The sequence below is a fragment of the Peromyscus leucopus genome, chromosome 2, assembly GCF_004664715.2.
Source record: "Peromyscus leucopus breed LL Stock chromosome 2, UCI_PerLeu_2.1, whole genome shotgun sequence".
In the NCBI taxonomy this organism is placed as follows: Eukaryota; Metazoa; Chordata; class Mammalia; order Rodentia; family Cricetidae; genus Peromyscus; species Peromyscus leucopus.
In genome coordinates, this window is record NC_051064.1 from 3,562,053 (window position 1) to 3,583,328 (window position 21,276).

Genomic DNA, 21,276 nt, shown 5'->3' on the forward strand with positions numbered 1-21,276 from the left:
GGCTGATATGTAAAATTAAAATAAATTATAAAATAAAAAATGGGCTACAGCTCTAAACAGAGAATTTTCAACAGAAGAATCTCAAATGGCCAAAACACATTTAAGGAATTGCTCAACATCCCTAGTCATCAGGGAAATGTAAATCAAAATGATTCTAAGATAGCATCTTATATCTGTCAGAATGGCTACAATAAAAAAAAAATAACACTGATAACAGCTTATGTTGGAGAGGATGTGGAGCAAGGGGAACTTGCTCCACTTCAGAGTGCAAATTTGTACAGCCACTTTGGAAATCAGTATGGTGGTTTCTCACAAAATTGGGAATCAATTTTTCTCAAGACACAGCTATACCACTCTTAGGCATATACCCAAGGAATGCTCAATCATACCACAAGGACACTTGCTCAGCAAGAAAGAGGGATTCCATGAGCAAGGGGCATCAAGATCATGATGGGAAACCTACAGAGACAACCAAGCCAGCCAGGTGGGAACTCATGAACTTTAGACCAACAGCTGTAGAGCTTCCATGGGGCTGGACTACGCCCTCTCTATAAGGGAGACAGTTACTTCATCTGCTTAAGGGTTCCTTTGGCAGTAGGATCAAGATCCATCCATGGTGCATAACCTGGCTTTCTGGAGCATACTACCTATGGTGGGACACCTTGCACAGCCTTGATTCAGGGGAAGGGCCTTGGACCTGCTCCAACTAAATGTACTAGGCTCTGCTGACTCCCCATGGGAGGCCTTCTTGGAAGAGGGAATAGGAGATGTGTTAGAGAGGAAGGCTAGAGGTGGGGTAGGAGGAGGGAAGAGAGGGAAATCTGTGGTTTGTATGTAAAATGAATCAAAACGTTTCTTAATGAAAAAAGAAACTAAATTAAAACCCACTACAAAAATAGTTATTGTACCCATAATAACACCAGCAAAGTGTCATTATAATACACACACACACACACACACACACACACACACGCGCGCGCGCGCACACACACACACACACGCACACACACACACACACACACATGCACACACACAGTCTAATAGAGACACAGGCATCTGACCATATTTTTCCAAACAATTACTGTTAAGATTATTTTAATTGAAACATGAACATGCTTCATGGAAATTTTGCAAACATATGGAATGCAAGGCTTTTATGATTTAAAAAAAATGCCTCAGACATTTTAATTTCTAATAAGAGAACAAATGCTAAATTTGAAAGTTTCAGACATGCAAATGAAAATAGCTATGCCAAAAGAGGAGGAGAAAAAGAAAGCAGTTAAAAGTATGCTCTCAAACATTGGAGGGTTTTCTGGGATAAACTGCATTGAAAGCCAAAATCAGAGCACATATATAAAAGTAGACCAACTTCTATCAAAACCAACTGCTTGATTTGCAAGTGGAATGAAGGCAGTTTAACAAACTCAGAAATAATGAAGGTTTCATATCTCTAACCTAGGCCCCTGAAGATATGCACTGCTCTCAAATTGAAAAGTCTGTAGCATTGCCACAGACGTTTTTTTGTATCCCATTGGCAGAATGTGTGAAGAAAAGTTTCACTTGCAACTCATTGCGTTTCTATAATGAGAAGAAAATATATGCAAGATCTAACTTATAAGGAATTTGCACATAGTGTCTCTATGTTGCTAGACCAAGGAAGAATGTTTATTTTGTAATTTATGTAAATTTATATAATGTAATTTATGGAAAATTAAGTTCACCACTATTGCTGCAGATTCTTAAGATATTGGCATCAATTTCCAAACAACCATTATTTTACAAAGTTCCACATTTGAAACTTTAATTTGGTTAAAAAATAAATATTCCATTAATAAAGAAATGAAGAAACAGGGGCTTCCTCCTCCAGAGCCCGCTTGCGCGGCCCGCAGGGTTTGGGATGGTCATCTCCCGGGTGACAGGCTCTGCACCAAGATGGCAGAGGAGAAGGACCGGGAAGGCACAGAGATAATAGTGGCAGAATTCCATAAGAAGATCTAAGAGGCCTTTGAAGTGGTTGACCATGAAACTAATAATACAGTGGATGTGAGAGAGATTGGGATAATTATCAGGTCACTGGAATGCTGCCCTACTGAAGGAGAGCTACATGATTTCATTGCGGAGGTAAAGGAAGAAGAACCCACTGGATACATTCGATATGAAAAATTCCTTCCAGTGATGACCAGAGTACTTCTGGAAAGAAAATACAGACCAGTTGCTGAAGATGTCCTTCTTAGAGCTTTTGAGGTTTTGGATACAGCTAGACGAGGGTTTCTGACTAAAGACGAACTGGTCAAGTTCATGACTGAGGAAGGTGAGCCTTTTTCTCAAGAGGAAATGGAAGAAATGTTGTCTGCTGCAATTGATCCTGACTCAAATTCCATCAGTTACAGGGACTACATCACAATGATGGTGATAGATGAAAATTAAATGATCCAAAGACTTAAAAAAAAAGAAATGAAGAAACAAGTAATAAAAAGAATAAATATAAAACTTCATTTCATTTTGTTTTCGTGTATGCCCTCTTCACTTATTTCCTCCCTTCAAGACATAGGAAGGGATAGAAACCTCTACTGTCATGGATTCATATACATGGATTCATTCATTCCTACCTTTTTTAACCATATGATTTAAGTCATGTGAATCTCAATTCCTAAAGAATAAACTGAGAGGATGGCAATTCTTATGCACAGCTTAGAGGGGTTCTGTGATTACAGCCTGTGGTCACATATCTAAAGTACAGTGGATTACTATTGACGAAAAAATGTAGCTATAGTTCAGGACTTGTTATTAAATATATAGTGATTTGAAAGATCAGATAATTTTACTATATCTCCTGTATCAAATTAATATGAATTTTATTTCTTTTAAATATTCATTTTATTTTTAATTGTGTGAGTGTGTGTATGTGTATGTACATGTGGGTATGCATGTGCGCATGCATGCATTCATGTGTGTGTGTGTGCATGTCTATGTCTCAGTGTGACTTTGTGATCATGACCAAAGATACCTTCCAAACCTAGAGGAATTAATTTCCCCTAGAACTAGAGGTAAAGGCAGCTGTAAGCATTTGATTTGGATTTTAGCCCCTTCTATGAGCAGTATCTGTTCTTAACCACTGAGTCAGCTCTCCAGTCCCTCAAAAACATTTTAATGATGATACTCATTATGAGGATCTATTTCTGTTGCTGAAATAGGAGGGTGTTGATTTTTAAGAACCAAATTAACAGTTACTCGATATTAAGTAGGTTGTAAAAAGCAAGCAAGGATTGGGTGTTAATTAATACGAATTTTAAAGAAACACTATAGATATTTTGAAATATACAAGTTTGGAGGATAATGATATAAAATTTGTTATAGGAAAGTTTATCTAAAATACAGTTGATGGTATATTCTCCTTAAAACCTAGAAATTCCTATTCAGGATATCTTGAAATATAAGTTCTTGCAACTAAAAGCTTTCCTGGTCCTGTCCAGATCCTACATCCCCCACAGTCTGCAGCCACTCAGACCCAAATAAACACACAGAGGCTTATATTAATTAAAAGTGCTCAACCATTAAGTCAGGTCTACCACTGACCAGCTCCTTCACTTAAACTCAGCCTATTTCTGTTAATCTATAGGTCGCCACATATTCAGTGGCTTTACCTGTGTGCCATTACATGCTGTTCACTGGACAGTAGGCTGGCATCTCCTGACTCAGCCTTCCAGCCTTCCCACAGTTTTCCTTCTCTGCTTATCCTGCTTATACTTCTTGCCTGGCAACTGGCCAATCAACATTTTATTTATCAACCAATCAGAGAAACACATTCACAGCATACAGAGCGATATCCACAGCAGATTCTAATTTCTGAGCACATTGATTGGTTTGAATCACATTTTACATCCATATTTTTCCATCACTGTTGCTATGTTTTTGAAATATTTATTTTGAAGAATTTCATTACTTTTTCTTTGATCTTCTGATTATCATCCAGAGGATTTAAGATATTTAATACTAGATTGTATACTGGAATCTACTATTGTTGCTCTATTTTATGGTTTTGTGCTTGCTTTTGTTTTTGTTGTACTGAAGTATGGTTTTACTTTGTAGACTGGGTTATTGTCTGTCTGGAGATTCTTATGCCTCAGCTCCCCAAGGGCTGGAGTACAGGTGTATAGCACCAGGCCAGATTTTTATTGTATTTTAATCTCTGTATTGTGATCTAATGCCTACACATACATAAAGTTTCTTCATTCATGTAACATTTTCAAAAATATATTAACAATAATGTGGTATCAAATGTCTAATATTCATAACATAATATGATATCTATATTTTTATTCATTTGTTTGTTTCTATAAATTTTATCTGAAAATGTTATTCAGAAATTGGGTAAAACAGAGTGCTTATTGCTCTTCAAGTGGCCTTGGGTTCAGTCTTAGCACATTTGTGGCAACTCATAACAGGCTTTAACTTCAGTTCTAGGGGACCTAACATCCTCCTCTGGCTTATATGGGAACTGTGCACAAATAGTACACATACACCCATGCACTAACACTTTTAAAATATAATTTAAAAAGAATTTTAAGAGATTGGGATATATATATATATATATATATATATATATATATATATATATATATGATTTTCAATTAAACTCTCTTAATATGAATTATAAACAAAATATCCTAGACAGAACAAGCTAGATAAGATGAGAGTAGCAGGGAGACATAAGACTGTCTAGTAGAGGTGTGGTATAGTTGAGTTACACTCCATTGTAGTTACCTTTATATTGCAAATCATACCACACATACCAACAGGTTTAGACTTGTAAATGTTATGATCTGCATATAAATTGCCCCTTCTGTGTTTGGACATTGCTCCACATCTGGGAGCTGTTTGGGAAAGAGGGACAGTCACAGTGGTGAAAGAGCATCAGTGGGGACTGAAATGATTTTTTATTTATTGCTATTTATCGCTTGGCTTTGGTTCCTGCTTTCTCTCCTACTTAGATATGAGAAAGCAACCCCAAGCTTCTGTGAACATTGCCAGGAGGCACAAGTTATCATTAGGCCATCCCTTCTAGGTTAGACTTGACCTTTGAACCATGCATGCCTCAGAGTAAACTTTTTCTCCCTTAAGCTCCTTCCTATCAGGGATTTATTTACAGTGATAAGAAAAGGAACAAATGCAACAGCTATCACATGACATTTGAAAACCCAGGATATACTACCCTATGTGGTTTTGAGAGCACTTAGCATTTATAAAACTAACAGAAAAAAAATGTTTTAGGATAATTATTAGATGAAAGTAGAAGAGAAAGATCAGATACTGGAATCATAGTTGTAGCTAGAGTTATCTTCAGTCCCACCTGGGCCGGCATCCACTCTGACTCAAATAAACACACAGACGCTTATATTACTTAAACTGTTTGGCCTAATGGATCAGGCTTCTTGCTATCTAGTTCATATATCTTAAATTAACCCATTTCTATTAATCTATACCTTGCCACATGGCTCGTGGTTTACTGGTACTTTACATCCCGTTCCTTATGGTGGCAGCTGGCAGCGTCTCCCTCCCCAGCCTTCCACCTCCCAGAATTCTCCTCCTCTTTGTCCTACCTTTACTATCCTTCCTGCCTGGCTACTGGCCAATCAGCATTTTATTTATCTATCAACCATAGCAACATATATTTACAGCATACAGGACATCCCACAGCACATGATGATTACTGAATACACTATTTATTGTAGTATTCTGGGCAAGAGTAAATGAGGAATGTATTACATGAAATCATTACAGAACTCAAAAGACAAAGTAAAAGGAAGATACATTTTGTATATGCAACCTAGATTAATGATTAATTCTATAAGGATTGTTCTCTACTCCTTCAAGCTTCTTGAATGTATATAACCATTTCAAAACATATTTCCTAATTGAACAATTATTATTTTGTCAAATACACATTATGTTTCTTATGTGCATTCCCTGTCTTAGCTAATTTTCTATTACTGTGACACCACAACCAAGAAAACTGATAGAAGAGTTCATTTGGGGCATATAATTTCAGGGAATTGAGTTCATCACCATGATAATGAATCGGGGAGGCATGGCAGCAGGCAGGCAGTCATGGTGTGAGAGTAGTAGCTAGGAGCTGAGATCTTAATCCACAAACATGAGACAGACAGTTTTAATTAGGAATGGAGTGGGAGTTTGAAAACTCAAAGCCCACCTCCAGTGAAATTCCTCTTCCAAAAAGGCCATACTTCCTAATCCTTCCCCAAGTGTTCCACCAACTGGGAACCATGTATTCCAGCATATGAGCCTTTGGGGGCCATTCTCACTCAAATTACCACACTCCCTGTATATCTGCATTCATGGTAGTGTGAATATAGAATTGGTTCTCTCTCATCAGCGTGTCAGGTGCATGTTCCCATCCCTCCTCTTTATGTTTTATTGTTGGATACATCATTCATAGAACACCTCCAAATATGTTGTTTTAAAGGCATGGCTGAGAGTGGATAGGCCACACACAGTGGAAAAATGAACACCATTGTTCTGCTAAAGGAAAATGCAATAAAATAACTCCAAATGGCATGCTGGTATACCCATAGACCTGTGCCTCATTCTGCCATCATCAGAGAATCTTCTGGCGGCAGCAATTGGGAACTAACACAGAGACCCACAACTGGACAATATGCCGAGTCAGAGACTTTGGAGCACTCAGTCCTGAAAGGAATGTCTTCACCCCAGACTTCAGGAAGATATGGAGAAAACAAACAACAAACAAACAAACAAAACTGTAAGAGCAAGAGGGAATGGATGACTCCAAGGACACATTGTCCTCCATACATAACAGGACTGATGATATACTTATGAATCTCAGAAACATGGGGCCTGAATAGTTTCAACCTAGATAGTTTACCACTGCTGGAAGGAGGAAACAGACATGAGCTTCCACAGCTAACCAAGAAACTATCTGCAACTGACACCCATTTTTTTAATTAACTAATTAATTAATTTATTTATTTATTAAATTATACTCATGATATTAATCACATTTGTGGTATTCATAGATTACATTCACAGTATTCATTCAATTTTGTAAATATATTTAATTTTAAATGTTGAATGTCATTTCTTGAAGGGGGTAGGAGGTCTTAAATACAGGCTTACAGCACAAGGGGAGGACCCTGGAGGGCAGAAGTTTGCTCCTGATGTTTTACAATCTTGCATCTAAGCTGTTAACGCCCATTATTCAGGATACACAGACAAGGAACTTCCTTTAAGCATTCAGGAGGGTGGAACCTGGCAAGGGAATTAGCATTGGGAGGATATCAAGGTCAAGGTCCGCAAGCAAGGCAACAGTTACCCAAAATGGGGGCCAGGGACCTGCAGGTCCCCCTTTTATTAAAAAATGAGCTTCTGACTTGGGTTGTGTGGGACATCAGCAGGTCACCTTACCCGTCATGGAGATGCCTGTCCAGGCCACACAGGTGCTCTGTCTTAGGTTGGTGAGTGCCCCCCCAGGCATTACCCATCTCTGAATACTCATTATCATACCGGCTCAATCATGTGTGAGCTGCATGGTTAATTGCTGCCAAAGATCTCAAAGTGGCACTGGGCTTGCAATCTGTGTGTGTGTTCAATACAGAAAAGACCAACAGAGGTCCTATCTCACCCACAGCCAGTAGGCTAAAGGCAACTGAGCCATTCCCTTCCTTATCGAACTATACTGTACGTTGGAGTCCTTGTAAGATAGTATCCCAAAAGCAACTGGAACTTTATAAATTTATAATTTTCAAAGCCAATTGAGATGTATATAACTACTAAATTAAATTTATCATGCCCAATAGAATGAAAGATTAACTAACTGTGGTACCTACTTTTGTTGCCAGGGTCTCCACTGTGCTAGCTGTAGTAAGCAATTATGAAATGGTAATCCCAGAAACAGTAGCAACGGGTGTGCGCCATTGTTATACCAGCAACAGTGGCAGCAGCAATGTCAAATTCTCTTCTGGATTGTGTGGACATCCACTGGCATGGATACAACTCCAGGAACACGAACAGCCAAGGTCCATTTTTCTTGATCCCAGCATGACTTTGGCTGGCAGCTCTTCTGGAGAATCCAATCGCATGGCTAGTTCCTAGGCTTACATTAATGCTTGCCAAAGCTGGCCCTATTGGGCTCTCAATCTCCATTGGCATCAGAAGGGTAGATTTTTTTCATGATGACTCATTAGGTCTCTGTCATGTTGGGCTTCAGCAGCAGCCACAGGGCGTGTTCAGTGCTCAGGAATCCAAAGAGGAACCTCATTGTCCTGAGGAAAGACATAGACCAAACTCTGGGGCCACACCAACACTAGATCGGGTCTCCTCCATGTGCTAGTAGAAAGATCCTTCCATTGCTCCAGAGGGTGATTTGCAACAGGAGCCCTCCAGTGCTTATCTGCATCGGATCCTCCAGCAGAATCCACTGAGAAACTCCAGCAGAACCCACCGATAAAAAAATTTAAAATATATAAAACAAGGGAAAGAATAGAATGAGGAAAGGAATGATGAGTCCCTAGTTATCCCTTTTTTAACTTTAGTAAAATGTTTGTTTGTTTAATATTTCAAATTTTTCTATTTTTATTTATTTTTATTGTTTAAAATTAATTTATTTATTTATTTTTCTATTATCATCTTGATAGAGTATGTATTCTTATCTTAATAGTGAGATGCTTCATTGAGGCTTGCTCAGTAATTGAGTAAAACTGAAATTTATTATAAGGCACAGTCGTCCTGGGGACCTCCATGCTATATATATAGCCTCCATGGTTCTGTGGGTTGTAGTCTGATTGTTCTTTATTTTATATCTAGAATCCACTTATGAGTGAGTACATACCATGACTGTCTTTCTAGGTTTGGGTTACCTCACTCAGGATGATTTTTTCTAGTTCCATCCATTTGCCTGCAAATTTCATGCTTTCATTGTTTTTCTCTACTGAGTAGTACTCCATTGTGTATATGTACCACATTTTTTTTATCCATTCTTCAGTTGATGGGCATCTAGGTTGTTTCCAGGTTCTGGCTATTACAAATAGTGCTGCTATGAACATAGCTGAGCATGTATCTTTATTTTATGAATCAGCATTCCTTGGGTATATTGTAGTTGTAACCAACTGTCTTATTAAATAAGAAACACAGAACCAATATAAAAGAGAAAGCCAAGAGGTCAGAGCTCAGAACTAAAATCTCACCCTTCCTTCTTCGGTGGTCCTAGCTCTCCAAAAAAAAAAGCTACTTTCTGTGTGTATGTCTTTTTATGGTCTTTTTGTTTTGTCTTCTCATTGGTTGTAAACCCAAACATGTGACTGTCTCATTACTGTCTGTATGTACAGCCCCCCAAGTCTTAAAGGCATATGTCTCCAATGCTGGCTGTATCCCTGAACACACAGAGATCTACCTAGCTCTTCTACCAAGTGCTGGGATTAAAGGCGTGTGCCACCACTGCCACACTCTTGCTATGGCTCTAATAGCTCTGACCCCCCGGCAACTTTATTTATTAACATACAATCAAAATCACATTTCAGTACAATTAGAATATCACCACATTTCCCCTTTTTTATTTTAATAAAAAGAAAAAAAAGCAAAAGGTTATAACTAACATAAGAAAAACTATATATAAAAGTACAATAACTATATATTAGTAATAAATATCTAAACAATGTCTAGTTTATTTGTATTTGACAAATCAGAGAAAATAATTTCATTATCTATCCTATTTTGGTAAATCTAAGATGTATCTAATTCACTTTTTATCTTAATTAATCTTTAACTATAACTAATATTTAACTATAACTAACTAATCTTCAACTCCCTCAGAGATCCAAGAAGGAAATAATATTATCTAACAAAAATAAAAACAGGAAGTGCATGCAAACAACTTCCAAAAAAATTGTGAGTTGACAGAAACAGCCAGCTGCCTGGACAGTCATCTGAGATTTCTCCGCAGTGTTGGGGCATCATCTTCAGCCTATAGGCTTAGCGTATCTGACAGACTCATTTGTGAAGTAGGATGTACACAAGGTCAACAGTTTAACCTCACATTGGGTGAGAACAGTTCATGTACCAGAAACACCTGAATTCCACTAATGTCCTGTTATGATTTAGGATTTTAAATTCTGGAAATTGTTGATGGTTTTTTAATTTAGCTGTCCATTCTTTTTGGCTGTGTTTATATGGCTTCATCTCAGCATCCCCTTTTTTGTATATCTCTCTATTAAATGCCAGTCTACTATTGAGAGACGTGAGCCTTCAGTTGCTGTTCCATTGCACAACAGAAGCCATCGGCCCATTGTATGTTTAGGTGCCTTTGAAGAAAAGGGCACTGTACCTTTTCTGGATTGCGAAGGCCACTTCAGGGATGGTGCCATATTGTCCTGGCCTCAGAAGATGTCTTTTGATAAAGTCATAACCACACTTGTATTGGCAACAATCAGTAGTCCTTTGTTTCATGTCCTGTCTGTCCATTTTGTCCTGTTGATTCGAGGATAATTTGTTGTCCAGTGGCTAACTTTCATCACAATGAAAGTTGACTCCATATGCAGTTTCTTCAATGCCCATATTTTCTCTGAAGTAGATTGGTACTGCCAGGAGCTGACAGGTCTCAAAAAAGAAAAAAAATTTAAGTTATTAAAACATTTTAAATGCCATATTTTGTAGATCTCTGAAGGGTTTGAAGATGACCTGTCTAAAACATCTCTGATCAATTTTTAAAACATATCTAATATGACTACAAGTTCTATTGTAATGTCTAACTACTAACTTTCATTTATTTATTTCCTAATAGTTGGTAATAACAACATTTAAGGATCAGAAAATTGTATTACATTGTTAAATGAATGGTATGAATACAATTAGAAATATACATATAGCATTTTTAAAATATCAATTTTAAATTTGTATACAATATAAAACAATCCAATCTAATGTAAAATATTTCAAACTAGTAATTGTCTTTTTTTTAAAAACAAGAACCTTAAATCTAATCTCCTTTGTTTAGCCTTTTTCCTAACCCTTGACAACAACTTGTAACCAACCCCCCTAAACAATGAAAATTATCCCAGACCCAAAACCCTTTAAAAGGACCAAAAAACCACTCGTCCCACATCACCTCTTTGGGAATGTGGGCTTCGTATTCTTAAAATTGTTTCCTGCTGGGTATGGGCGAAGTTATCTTTATCCTGAAAGAAAATTTTAGGTTAGTTGTCAAATTCTAGGAAAGGTAACTATATCCTTCATTTTCCAGTCTGTGTATAATGCCAAAGTTCAGGGTTTATCTCAAGTCCTTATTCAAGTAGTCTTTGAGACTGGATCATCTCAGTTAGTCATCTCAAAATTGTTCTGAGCATCTTGTAGTTCAAAGTTGATCTGTAGATGATGTTTGTCAGCTTAGTGATATTATTTTTGTCCACATGGAATTGTTGTTGTTGTGGGGCCCCATCTTCTTTCTGGAGACTTCAGTTGATGTTAGGCCTGGCCGTGATTTCCTGCAGAAAACCGTTAAGAGACTCAAACATAAAGACATATATATGCAGCTAATTGAAGCCTTTTTTTTCTAGAATTAGTTAGTACTCTATATGACCATTCATATCTTAACAAAGTTTAAAATGTATATATCTATATATCTATATATGTTAATCTTGTAAATTTTGATATAAAATTCATACTTTAAGTAAAGTTTAAAGAATCAGAATAGAATCAAAGAGTTGAGATTAGTAATAGAATAGTCCCTTAATTAATTTGGCTTTTGTCCTGTCCCATAGCAGAAGATGGCTCTTTTATTCTGGCATGATGCAGGGAGTTTGCATTTTCCTTTTAACAACATGCTTGAGTTTAAAGAAGGAGAGAGCCATTCTCCAACTCCAAAGTCAGCTTTAAGTTTTAATTGAACTGGGACTATTAGGAGATCAATAGTGTTAAATCTTTAGAGTAAAGCAGAAACAAACATTTAGGAAGACATAAAAATTTTTAGATAATATATACCCATACGCCATTTCACTGTTTCCTGGGATAGATGATTTTTCCTTCATTCTGCTAAAAGACAAAAACAAAAACCTTTTCCCAAGACTAATTTTGGGGATGTTCCTTTTTGGCCAGTTATTATCTGATTAAATGAAAAGGCATGTGTTACTGGTACAAGTTAGTTTAAATTGGATGTTCATGCTGGTTCAAATGATTTTTAATGGATTCTTGTCACATCGGGTGCCAGATGTAGATGTAACCAAATGTCTTGTTAAATAAGAAACACAGAACCAATGTAAAAGAGAAAGCCAAGAGGTCAGAGCTCAGAGCTAAAATCTCACCCTTCCTTCTGCGGTGGTCCTAGCTCTCCAAAAAAAAGCTACTTCCTGTGTGTACATCTTTTCATAGTCTTCTTGTTCTGCCTTCTCATTGGTTGTAAACCCAAACACGTGACTACCTTGTCACTGTCTGAATGTACAGCCTCCCAAGTCTTAAAGGCATATGTCTCCAATGCTGGCTGTATCCCTGAACACACAGAGATCTACCTAGCTCTTCTACCAAGTGCTGGGATTAAAGGCATGTGCCACCACCGCCACACTCTTGCTATGGCTCTAATAGTTCTGACCCCCCCCACCCCCGGCAACTTTATTTATTAACATACAATCAAAATCACATTTCAGTACAATTAGAATACCACCACAATATATGCCAAAGAGTGGGATGGCTGGGTTTTGAGGTAGTTCGATTCCTAATTTTCTGAGAAACCACCATACTGATTTCCACAGTGGTTGTACAAGCTTACATTCCCACAAACAATGGAGGAGTGTTCCTTTTGCTCCACATCCTCTCCAAAATTGACTGTCATTGGTGTTTTTGATTGTAGCCATTCTGACAGATGTAAGGTGGTATCTCAGAGTCATTTTGATTTGCATTTCTCTGATGATTAAGGATGTTGAGCATTTCTTTAAATGTCTTTCAGTCATTTGTGATTCTTGTTTTGTAAATTTTCTGTTTAGCTCTTTAGCCCATTTTTTAATTGGATTGTTAATGTTTTGATGTCTAGTTTCTTGCGTTCTTTATATACTGTGGAGATCAATCCTCTGTCAGATGTGGGGTTGGTGAAGATCTTTTCCCATTCTGTTGGCTGTCTTTTTGTCTTATTGACTGTGTCTTTTGCCCTGCAAAAGCTTCTCAATTTCTAGAGGTCCCATTTATTAATTGTTGTGCTCAGGGTCTGTGCTGTTGGTGTTATATTTAAGAAATGGTCTCCGGTGCCAATGCGTTCAAGAGTGCTTCCTACTTTCTTTTCTATTAAGTTTAGTGTAACTGGATTTATGGTCTTTGATCCACTTGGACTTGAGTTTTGTGCATGGTGATAGATATGGATCTATTTGTAATCTTTTACATATTGACATCCAGTTATGCCAGCACCATTTGTTGAAGATACTTTCTTTTTTCCATTATATAGTTTGGGCTTCTTTGTCAAAAACCAGGTGTTCATATGTGCATGGATTAATGTCAGGGTCTTCAATTCGATTCCATTGGTCCGTATGTCAGTTTTTATACCAGTACCAAGCTGTTTTTAGGGCTATAGCTCTATAGTAGAGTTTGAGGTCAGGGATGGTGATGCCTCCAAAGGTTGCTTTATCATATAGCTGACACCCATTTTCAAAGGAAAAATTAATGTTCTCCAGCGGAGTCTCAGTGGGTATCTTAAACACACTTCAGGTAGGCCTCATGCTTGGCAGTAGAGAGCAAACACCAAAGGAACTCACTGGTAATTTGGTGGAGTTTTCATCTATTTTTTTTCTTTTTGGTTTGGGCTTTTATGTTTTATTTTTTGTCTGTGGATCTTTTGCTTGCATACTTTAGTTTCCATTTTTTGTGTTTCTTGAAAGTGTGTGTGTGTGTGTGTGTGTTTGTATGTGTGTGTGTGTATGTGTGTGTGTGTGTGTTTCTTGTTTTATTGGTTGTTTTGTTTGTATGTTTGGTTGGTAGATTGGTTGGCTGATTTTTGTTGTTGTTCATTGGCTTGCTTGCTTATGTTTGATTTTAAAAAGAAAGAAAGGGCTGGAGTTGGTCAGATGGGGAACTCAGGAAGATCTGGAAGAGTTGGAGGAGGGGAAATCATGATCAGAAATTATTGTACAAATTTTTTAAAATTTGTAAATGCTGAAATAAGAAAGGAAAAATAAAGGAAAATAAAAAGAAGGCATATGTATGTGTACACACATTATTCTTTGTAACAAAATTATTCAATGGCTTTACATTGTGTCATGAAAATTAATCATCTGAATGAAATAAAAATACATATTTGATGTATTTGGCAGTGGGAGAGCTTTCTTTCTTCACTTTGAGACAACAGCATTTCTAGTCTTTCAAAAAAGCTTCTTCTCAACTCTGTGGCTGCTGAACATTGTCGACTGATCTATCACTAAGAAGGTTTGAGACATAAGAAAGACAGGGATAATCTACTGAATTAGTTATGTTGATCAAAATTTCTGGGAGGTGTTCCTCTGCATTTTCATTACAAAGATGGAAAAGCTCAGTTTTTCATCTTAATCCTGAATTTTTGAAAAAAGCCATTATTTTGAGTCAATAAAAAGCAAACATTCATCCAAAATCATATCCTTGACTTTCTCAACAGTTTGTTGCATGTTAAATGACTCTTTTGAGATCTATCATCTGTCTTTCTTTCTGTCTATAATCTATCTTTGTATCTATATAATCTATCTTTGTATATACATATCTGTCATTTATTAGTGATATTTTGAATTTTAGTAAAACTTTTTAAGAAACCAATGAATCAACTTGAAATATAAAGATTTTATCTTTCAATGAAAGATTCTTTGAATTAAACTTCTACATTAGCCAATGAAGCAAAATAGAAAAAAAAATACCTCTAAAAATCACAGCAGAAGCTATAACCACTTGATTGATATAACTATGCAAAGGACAATGATTGTATGAATATTCCATGTTTCTTGAGACAATATATTCTGTCCTTTCAAATAAATTATTATTTGTGTTTTCTAACTCTCTTATTTGTATCCTGCATGTGTTTCTTTAAAGGTTTTCTCAAGCCTCTTCCTTTATATTAATCCTTATCAGGCCTGTCTCCCTAAAAATATTCCTATGAATGTTTCTAGAACAATACTTAACATAACGCACTATATTTTACCTTGCTTGTGGACAGATCCCTACATGGCCTGCATAGACCCTTTGTGTATGTATATTTTGAAGAACATTTCATTGCTTTTTATGTAGTCTCATCTAGAAGAACATTTGACACAAAGGTTTTCTCTATATATGAATATCTAACAAATGAATAAATAAAGTGATGTAAGGTAGTCCACATCATCAGAAAATGTCTCTTTTTCTGAAATAAAAAAATTTATATTATTTATAAGCAATTATATATTATAAAAGTTTCTTTATGATTTGTCTGCACATTGGAACTTATATAAAAATGAGCTGTGAAGATATTTAGTTGTGCAATAAGTACAACTGAAACAACTTTTCATACATCAACACATTTATTTATGCATTCATTTGTTGTCAGCTAGATGATAGCAGCAGCGATTTTCTTGGCCAGAGACTTTGGGTAGCCCAAACTAGCTTCAATATGTAATATCCCTGCTTTTATTTGTTCATTGTTGAGAGTATAGGTATGTATCACTATGCCTGGGCTGAGCCCCTTCAGAGTTTTAAAAAAATATTGAGATTATAACATAATATCTTCATTTCTCCCTTCTATTTCCCCACTACAAATCCTCACATATATGCTTAAACTCTCTTTAAAATTCATGGTGATTTTTTCATGAAATATATATATATATATATATATATATATATATATATATATATATATATACATGTATATTCATATATATGCAATCTTCTCAGCTCGTATAATGTTATTTGTTGGTATGTTTTCAGGGATGACCATTGGTATTGGATAACTAATTGATGTGCTCTTCCCTGGAGAAGACAATTTCTCCTACTCTAAGTGTTCCTTAGTCATCTATACTTCTTTATGTAGGGTTCAGGATTGCTTGGCTCTCCCTGCCCTATCTTCATAAGCATAGCTATTGTTGTTATCCTTGCTCAATTAATGTTTAGACAGCCATGTTGATGAGACTTTATGGTTGTAATTTCTGCCATTCTTAAGAGACAACCTCACAGCTAACTCTCAGTCCTCTGGATCATATAAGCTTTCTGCCCCCTCTTCTGGGATGTTTCCTGAGCCTTAAGTTCAGGAGTTGTTTTATAGAAATATTTTATGGAGCAAGGATCCACAACTCTGTATTTTAATTGGTTATAGTTTGCTGTAGTGATCTCCACTGCAATGCAAAGTTTCCTTGATGGGTGATGAGTACTTTATTCTGTGAGTACAAGAGCAAATATTGAGAATTTAGCTAAAGATTATGTTAGTGTAGTTAATTGTGGATTTAGGTGTTTGGTTTTTTTCTCCAAGATCCATGACTTCATCAAACTTCAGTAGTTGTCTACCTTTCTGGTACTAGACATGATTTCCTACTGGCTGAGTGGGTCTTAATCCAGTTAAAAAGCCAAGCTTATTCTTAATGGTAAAAGACCTAAGGGGAGTGAAGCATATAAACCTAAGGTTACTTTTATACAAGAGTACTTAAGGTAAGATGAATGAAGTTTCAAAATATGCATACTTTTGTTTTTCCATATTGATATTTATAGAAAAAGGACTTATAAGAGACAAAAAATAAGATTTATTTACCAGTTTCAGATCATAGCAAAACCAAAAACCAGAAGTTAATTCATAGAGACATTTGATTAGGGTCAGTTGTGTTCAACTCAATTAAGATCAACACTGTTTACTTCTGATAACTTTAACATTATTTATTTAGTATCTACTCTGAGAAATATAGTATTTTTTCAGAGCCACGGGTGAGTAAATTTAAGAAGTTACCTAAAAGTGTACTAACTTAGGTAGAATATGCATGAGAATATACTTTAATATTTACAGTTCAAACTTCAGACAGGAAAAACTTGACACTCCTACATTAGGATTCTGTTAAATTAATCATTAGTAAGTTCAACAAATAAATGGTCAAATCATAATAAGACTCAAAATCATGCCTTTCCTGTTGGTGTTGTCCACGTTAATTCTTATAATGCATGCATTGAGAGAGTTTCATACTTTTTCTGCATCTATTTTACATTATTTACATTAGAAGTGTGACAAAACAATTTGAGCAACGACTTTCATGCCAATGTGTACTCATTTTGGGACTACCTCCAGTTGTTCTGGCAAGACTCATACTTTCTTACAGCACCATCTTCCAACAAGGCAGACAATAGTTGTGGCCAACCCTATAATTTTGGCAATAGTAATGCCTAGATGACAAACTCTGAAGAATGCCGTCTCAGCAGTAGCAGTGACATCTGGATTGCTTTCCACACGTGGGACTGTATTGGCTTTCTTGCATATGTGCAGCTGTTGTCCTCTCTCAGTACTATTTTCAAATAAGAAAAACCTACTGTGAGCAAGCTTATTCCTGGAGTGTCATCTCACTACAACACAATTCACTAGGTGTATGCAATAATGCCTCATTTTTAGTATGGTTGCCATTTGTTCATAGAAATATTAAATACAGTACATATCATCAAAGTATATCTTTAGAAGTAGACATATATATATATATATATATATATATACACAATATTTAGATAAGTCGGCAGCTGAGGGTTTTTTGTTTGCTATGGGATATTTTTATTCTCTTTATTTGGCACATAAATACAAGGCATTTATTGCTAAACTCTAGATGCTTGGAGAAAGTGCCATATTTAAATGACTGTTGCATGAAAACAGCACAGCCACTAGGGAGGTGATACTAGCTCTGCCATCGAGAAAATAAAAATTTAAAAGAATTGACAAACACAACTGCACCTCTAGATATCCACCATTTAAGTTCCACAAGCTCCAGAACCTATTTTTAATTATAATTTCAGTTACCATCTATCAAAAATTGTACTGTTCACTATGTATAATTTATCTTATTTAATCATTACAATAAAGATACAAAGTAGACATTATTTCTATTTTATGGAGTTACAAAATGAAGCTCAGAGGAACCAAAGCTCACATAACTCAGAAACAGGAGGTGAGTTTCCAGCTGGAGCCCACGGGTGTCTCAAGGTCATGATGGTCACCTGTGCTCCCCCTATAGAAACTAGTTCGTTGGCTTGCTAGGCAATGAAATTACTAAAATGTGTTCTATGGTAAATAATCTATTTTGTAAAAAATATAAAATCAAGAATCATGAAAGTATTTGGAATGAGGATAAACTGTTAATTCATAATAGAAAAATGGAAACAAAGCTATAGGAATTTTTCATTAAAATGTAATAATAATAATAATAATAATAATAATAATAATAATAATAATAGAAAGGAAGAAGACAAGGTAGTTGCAAAACCCTGGCTTGTCTTCACCAAACACCAAAGCATGTATTCTTACACTGGCAGAAATTTAATTTTCTCAGCTATTCTTTTCTAGAAATAGAAAAATCTTTAATTCCTTAAGACTTTTATATTTGCTACCCCCCTCCAATTCTACAATTTCCAAAACAAAAATTCTAAATGTAGCCATTTCAGTAACATGCAGATCTGCATATCTCTCTTCCCCCTCATCACATGAGATGTTACTATTTCTCTCTTTCTATTATTTCTTTCTGATAGAAGAAGTTAGTCATGTAGAACAAGAGGAAAATTGGATTATTTGAATTGTGGAGTAGTTTTTCCCACTACAACCAATGAAAATAATTCCTTGAAATTACTTATTTCTTGAAATACACACTTTCCCATTTTATAAGAAGAAAGTGTTTAAGATAGTCCAGTGATAAAATCTCAAACCAATTCAAATCAAAATGTGGAGTAGTAACATTAGGAAAAATTATCCTGAAACACCAGCGATGTTGCAGTTAAAGTTCAGGAAGCTTATAGACATGAATTTTTAAAACTATAAGGGTCTCATATTCAATCAAAAGCAATTAGCTCACGAAGGCTCTTAGTGTCTTTCATGAATGAATGTGAGGCTTTTACATACTATAACTCTTCAGTTCACGATTACATCATCTCTGCCCGAGACTATATTATCCTTACCTTTCCTCACAGCCTCTCTTCCTCTCCTGTAAGTCTGCCTGTTCACTGTTCACCCTGAGTAGTACCAGGTCTATAGCACTGCTGGGTTATTGGTCCATCACTGAGATGTCTGTTGATTTCGGCAGCACCGTTGGTGATATAATGGGCAAATCTTACTCCATCTTTATATTAGCCATCTTGTTACAAGGTCAAAATAAATACATTCATGTTTTCTGTAACACTTAGGTTTGAAAACGTCTTGACCCATTTTCTGGAATGTGAAATATTCCACACCCTATACCCTAACCTCTACCCTGATAAGATGTTCTGCCAAATAATTCTGAAATGTTCTGTCAGGTTCCTGCATAACTAAAAACCCTTGAAGACCCCACAGCCTTGCAGTTTGGAGCTAATATAAACCTCGCCTTCCCCTGTGTTAGGCACTATTTTCTCAAACTCTGCTTCAGGGAGATGTCCCTGTTTGACAGAAAATAAAGCTTGATTAATTTGACCAAAGAGTTTGAATAATGGTCTCTACTCTTGTTCAGTGGGAATAAAAATATAGTTCCCACCATTCTTCAAATGAAGCCAGCTTCCTTTTGCTGGTCCTGCTTCCATGACATAGTTAAAGTGGTAGATGCATAAGATTTGAGCTACCTTCTAACTCCAAATCCTCACACCTTAACCTCCCAAGTACAGAGATTCTGGACAGGGACCACTGTGTCCATTCCTCTTTCCTTCTCAATGTTCCACTTCTCCTCTGACAGCACTTTCTTTCTGTCTAAGAACTTAGTAATTATTCAGGAACTTATCTTTTGAAGGCTCTCCAAATTTCACTTTTTTGTTTCATTTAATGTCACTATTTCATCTTTATTTCTGAAAGATTCTGTAGCAGGGTAGAGATTTCTGGGTTAGATTTTTTTTGTTATTTGGAAATAATAGCCCACTTGTTTCTGGCCCCTGCATTTTATAAGAAATATATTGCCATTCCTATGACTTCCTCTATAAATAATATACAGTATTAGATTACAAACAAACCATTCGTCTTTTTTACCTTCCAATAGCTTGTTATCTATATAGGCTTCAAATAAATTCCAACATCCTGAAAAGTGAGCATAGCTGAGCATTTGGAACAAATTATTTTCTTCCTAGAATTTTAAATAGTTAATCCAGTAAGTACATTCAGATAACTGTTTGGGATAAATGAAAAATTTACAAGAGGTAATATATAACTAAGCAGGAGAAAGCTCACAGAAGTTATAGGGCATGTCTACTTTTCTATTAAGTAAAAATTTGCTCTATAGCTCTAGCGAGGTCATTCTGGTGGTAAGATGGATTAATTAATGATGTATTAAGAAAGCCTTGCTTGTACATAGCAGTGAGGATACATGGGAAATTTCACCTAGATAGACCACAAGGTTACACAGCCTTTGATAGGTAAGATGTGAACACTGGTTAACTAAAAATGGCCACAACTGACACGCCTCTACTACTAAGAGACTGAATTCCCCGTTTCTTAATCTTTTCTATTTTGTGTGATTGATTTGGGCAAAAGAATGCAGAAGACAAGATTCTCTGCCATTTTCTTATACAGACTTTGTAAGACTAGGAGCTCTATGAGTACTGAGCCATCAACTGAGATGTCCAGCTGGCAATGATTACACAGATATATGATCCAGGAATTGGGAATGAGGCACTAAAATAAAGTTTGAGGTAAATTTGGACTACATATCTAGTTCAAAGACAGCCTGGAACGCATAAAAAAAATCTCTATCCCACAAAACAATTATGATCAAACCTATTATATAAAGACCAAAACTCTCAAATAAGTAATAAAAGTACCAGAACCAAAAAAAAAAAAAAAAAAAAAAACCAGAAAGACCCAAGTGGTCTAAGCTCACTCCAGGTTCCACCAAAGCTCTTCCATTGTTTTTCTCACTCCATGTTCCACCAAAGCTCTCCCATTGTTATTCCACTCATTTTTTTGAGACAGGATCTCTAACTCAACTTGGATCTCACTTTTGGTTAGTCTCTCCAATTAGCCAGTTCCAGAATCAGCTTGCCTCTACATCTCAAGTTCGTAGATTAATTATACGTTCAAAATTCATATGGGCCCTGGGCACTGCACTCGGTTCTTGTTCTTGCTATTTACGAACAGTTTTCCCACTG

General features: G+C 36.1%; 1 pseudogene; it reads left to right on the forward strand.

Moving 5' to 3' along the window:
* The first annotated feature begins 1,932 nt into the window (after positions 1 to 1,932).
* LOC114707631 lies at positions 1,933 to 2,455 on the forward strand (annotated as a pseudogene).
* Positions 2,456 to 21,276: the final 18,821 nt, after the last annotated feature.